The sequence below is a fragment of the Lipotes vexillifer genome, unplaced genomic scaffold (assembly GCF_000442215.2).
Source record: "Lipotes vexillifer unplaced genomic scaffold, Lipotes_vexillifer_v1.1 scaffold207, whole genome shotgun sequence".
Classification (NCBI taxonomy): Eukaryota; Metazoa; Chordata; class Mammalia; order Artiodactyla; family Lipotidae; genus Lipotes; species Lipotes vexillifer.
The window spans coordinates 76,575-81,787 of record NW_006784469.1 but is presented as its reverse complement, the minus strand read 5'-3'; the positions used below and the strand labels follow the sequence as shown (position 1 = coordinate 81,787).

At 32.6% G+C, this 5,213-nt stretch overlaps 1 protein-coding gene across 1 annotated transcript in view; it reads right to left on the bottom strand.

The window, feature by feature from the left end:
* Positions 1-4,781, bottom strand: part of DMD (dystrophin) — a 1,809,438-nt gene extending 1,804,657 nt beyond the window's left edge. The window contains exons 1-2 of the mRNA XM_007456856.1: positions 4,693-4,781; positions 3,226-3,303 (exon numbers count right to left, since the gene is read on the bottom strand). The gene's annotated coding sequence lies outside the window, so the exon portion shown is untranslated. The remainder of the gene's footprint in view (positions 1-3,225; positions 3,304-4,692) is intronic.
* Positions 4,782-5,213: the final 432 nt, after the last annotated feature.

Sequence of the window (5,213 nt, the reverse complement as noted above, 5' to 3'; positions counted from 1 at the left end):
ATATATAAAATAATATTATATATATATGAATTTTTTGGCAAACATAGAAATGTATGTCTGTTATATGCTAAGGAATGAAATTGTTGGGTCATAAGAAATGCACATTTTTATCACATTTAGTATATAATGCCAAACTATTTTCAATGGCTGTATGAATTACATTTCTACCAGTTAGTTGTGAGAGTTCAAGTTATTCCATACCCTCATCTACACTTAGCATTATCAGTCTAATTTCAACCATTTTTGTGAATTTGTATTGGTATCTCATTGTAATTGTAATTTCCCCAATTATTGCTGAGGTTAAACACACTTTCATATTATTCTTGAACTTCTGAACATTCTCTTTGGTGAAGTTCCTGTTCAAGTTCGTTGTCCATTTTTTCCATTGGATTTCTTTTTCTCATTTTATAAAACCTAAAATTAAATAAAGTATAGAGGAAAATCATAGGAGACACCTAATATACTCAATAGTGTAAAGATGTCAATTCTTCCCAAACTGATCTATAGATTTAACTCAATGTTGATCATATTCCAAAGAAGGTTTATGTGGAAATTAAAAAGATGATTGTAAAATGAACCTAGAAATTCAAAGGGCCAATATAGCCAAGAAAATATTGAACAAGAAAAAAGTGGTAAAAGTTCACCAGATAACAAGATGCATTATAAAACGGCAGTATTCCACATGGCATGGTATTCATGATGTATAGACAAACAGAACAAAATGGAAGTGAATTTAAGTCCAGAAATAAAACTACAAATGTGTTGAAAATTTTTTATGACACACTTAGTACTAGAGAACAATGGGCAAGCAACATTCTTTTTAATAAGTGATGTTGCCGTTCAGATTCCAAGTGGAAAAAATAAGCTGAATCTTAACCCATTCCTCATATCATATACAATAATCAATCATTTCCAGGTGAAATATAGATCCAAATTCAAATGGTAAAATAATAAAGCTTATACGGATAAAAGCAAAAGGTAATACCATAATGGCTTTCAGCAGGCAAATATTTCTTAAACAGGACACATAATTATAAAGTGAAAGTTTATAAAAATGAACTACATCACAATGAAGAGCTTCTCTTTATCAAAAGATAAAGTGAGTTAACATTTTAATCCACAGAGAAGGAAAATATATTTGCAATACATAAAATAAACAAAGGACTCATATCCAGAACATAAGAACAACTCATAATTTTGATGAAGTTCAAGGTAATTGTTTCCGTTTTTGCATCATGCCTTTGTTTTCACATCTAAGAAATATATGGTTATTCCCAAAGTCACAGGGACTTTATTTTATGGTTTTTCTTTTTATTGCCAGAATTTCTTCTGGTCCTATATTGAAAACTATAAAATTAATAATTATAATATATACAAAAAAACCCCAAAATTCATAACCCATAATCAGTATGTGAAAAAACAAAACTCTTATCAAAAAAAAATTTACAGTTTCATTAATCCACTACTTTAGAGGAGATCCAACAGCCTATGTTTTGACATTTTCTTGCTTGGAAGAGATCAATTTCTTCAACTAGATTAAATCTAATAATTCTTTGAGTTTTCTGCTGTTTTCCCTGCTCTTATATTTTGCAATGGAATACGAGGAATTGATATTTAAAAACACATTTTCTTTGTCTAAGTTCCTAATATTGTTAAAATGTTTTCTTAATTTATATGCTACTGATCTTTCAAAATGTTCTATAGGGTGAAATAATGCCATTTGCAGCAACATGGGTGGACCTAGAGGTTATCACCCTAAGTGATGTAAGTCAGAAAGAGAAAGACAAATACCATATGATATCACGTATATGTGGAATCTAAGATACGTACGACACAAACGAACACATCTATGAAAGAGAAACAAACTCACAGATATAGAAAACAGACTTGTTGCCAAGGGGATGGGGCTGAAGGAGGGAAAGATTGGGAGTTCGGGATTAGCAGGTGCAAACTAGTATATACAGGATGGATAAACAACAAGATCCTACTGTATAGCACAGGGAACTGTATTCAATATTCTGTGATAAACCATAATGGAAAAGAATAGGAAAACGAATATATATTTATAAGTGAAACATTTTGCTGTAGAGCAGAAGTTAACACGACATTGGAAATCAACTATACTTCAAAAGAAAGTTTATAAAAAGGTTCTATAGGACTGCTAATAAGGCAAACATTCCATAGATTATCTTATTCTGCTGCAGAAAATTTGCAAATATAGAGTTAACCACTGCAGGAAAATAATAAAAAATATATAACACTTCTGTAAACTAATTTTTATAGGTTAAATATGATAGTAACCTTTCATAAAACTGACCGATTACTACACAACTTTCACTTCCATTTCCAGAATGATGTCCTCTCCCTGCTAGATGAGCTGAGCAATATTTGGGGGAGTATACATCATTACTAATCTATCACTAATTATAGTTATTTTAAGAGTATATGATCAGTTATTTGAATTTATCCTTGAAAGAGAGATGTAATGTAATTAGGACGTTATAAAAAAAGCCAGTAAATGTATTGGTTAATTAGAAAGATTGTAGGAAGTTAATAAGAAAGGAGGGCTGCCTCCAATATCATGAGAGAGGGGAGGAATCTCAAAGTCACTCTGAGGAGACAAGAACTCCTTTCATCTACACACTTCTTTACCTATGATTGTTGACTTTTTCTAATACCACACATATATTTTCTTCTAGTTAAAATTAATCAAACATAGGAATAGAAAACAAATTTGCAACTCTTATGCTGAGTTGAAATACTGAGTTTTCTGTGTAACTTTCATACTTGGACATGTTATCTAATAAATGTTGGCTTAATTCAAACAAGCTTTATCATCATGTGTGAACCCACTTTATACATAAAACATAACGGTCAGCCTATTAAAAGCCATTTGTTTCACGAACACTGCTGTAAGGAGCTGAGTTTACCACAGGACTTAATTTGGCCACCAAATATAACTGCATTATGTAAAATCTAAAAACAACACGAAGTGGCCAATCAGGTCTGGTTCACACCTTTCCCTGCCCCGCTGTGGATGCATGCATTTACTTCCCGAATCACATTAGCAGACGCACATGAACTAGAACATGTGCTCTTAATGATAACTGCTTTGATTTATGAGAGAACTTGAAATGCTTTCTCTGTTTTTAGGGCCAAAGCCCTCACTCAAACATTAAGCATGCTGTCTCATGGTATCCAGACTCTGTCCAGGGCTCCACTTACATTATTTTTCTGCAAGACCTGTAGTGCCTTGTTGACATTGTTCAGGGCATGAACTCTCGTCGATCCTTTTTCTTTTGGCTGAAAACGAAATGAAACAATGTTGACTGCCCGCGGGAGAGAAGGACAATCTACCAGAAACGGAATAATTGATATATTTCACTTCTAAATTGGAATCTTTTAAATGATCACAGGTTGTGAGGCATTAATATAATGAATTTAAGTGCTTCAGGTTAATAATCCTTGTCATAGGAGTTTCTTATAGCATGGAGAAACTCCTTATAGCATGAATCAGCCACTCCTCAAGAAAACTGATAGAATTTTTTTTTTCTTCACAAAAGAGTTCGGTTACCATCTCTTCTTCATTCTACACTTCAGTAGCATGCCCACGAAGAGAAACATCAGCATGCATAAGGACATTTGCTAGTAAGATAGATAAGTGGGTCAATCCCCACACTTTTTAGGAAAGTTTAAAAGAGATTTGAGCCTAGCAAAATTCTATAATGCCAAATAGGCTTAACGGAAACTATTTCTGGCAATATTACCTTAATTGTCTTAGTCACTGAAGCTCAAAACCTCAATCATCTTTGGTTCTCTAACCCTCACCTTCAATCCCCAAAGTCTTATCTTGTCCTGTAATTTTTAAACTAACATTTGCATAGTGTATTACAATATATGGATTAACTCATTCAGTTGTGGAGTTTTAGAAAGTCTACCATTATGATGCCTGAAGTATTTACTCCTAAAATGAGATCTACCCTCCTAAAACAATTTTAACTACACAATAAAATGCTGTTAAGTATAGGCACAATATTGTACAGCAGGCCTCTGGAATTTATTCATCTTGCAGGACTGAAACTTTATACCTGTTGAACAGCAACTCCCCATTTTCCATATTTCATATTAAGTGTTCTTAAATCCTAGGAGTTCTCATCACAAGAAAAAATAGATTTTTTCTATTTCTTTAATGTTATATGAGATGATGGGTGTCCACTAAACTTATTGTGATAATCATTTCATGATGTTTATAAGTCACATCATTATGGTGTACACCTTAAACTTGTACAGTGCTGTATGTCAATTATATCTCAATAAAACTGGAAGAAAAAAAAGACAAAAGACTAAATAAAGTTAAAAGTTAAACTTAAAAGGTCATTATGTATAAAAGCCTTATAAAGACAGCCACTAACAAAGATACCAAATAATAATAGAGAATAATACCTATTAAATAATATAGATTATATTACTGAAAATTTCACCTTCTTGTTCTGCATATGATAGAAGATGCCAAACAAAAATAATATTGCAAGACTGTTTTTTTAGGAATAGGTCCTGTACTGCTACTTAAATCAGTAATTAGTAAATTAATTAATTTTACTGGATCTCATAAAACTATGCTGAGTTTGTTTCTGGTCTGGAATTCTTCTGAGGTTAATATGAAGTTCCTTATAAATACTGTAAGTCACATACCAGTCTTTGCCCTGTCAGGCCTTCAAGAAGGTCTAGGAGGCGTCTCCCATCCTGCAGGTCACTGAAGAGGTTTTCTATGTGCTGCTTCCCAAACTGAAATAAGAAACATACCCGATTAAAGAAAGCATGCTTCCAGTGATCCATTTCTATGAATACGCCTTTTAAAATTTAAAGCTATGTTTAAGAATATTTAATGTATCTAATTCTTAATCTGCCAAGGGTGATGGATGAAAAGAAAACCTCCAAGTAAAAAACAAAAACCAGTAAATCATCATTCGGCCAAATCTATTTAAATATTTTTCTCAGTAACAAGAGTTGGAGATCTATAGTCTAATGGATCTAATTAACTCAACTTTTTGAACGCTGATCCTATGAAGCAGAGAAAAATTGGTTAAATTATCAGGCAGTTGGGCACTGTTTGGGGAGAAGTAAACACACAAAGAAACAAAGACCACAAACAACTTGCCCTGGGTGGGTACATAAGATTTAACCATTTTGTGTACTTGGAAATAGAATGCATA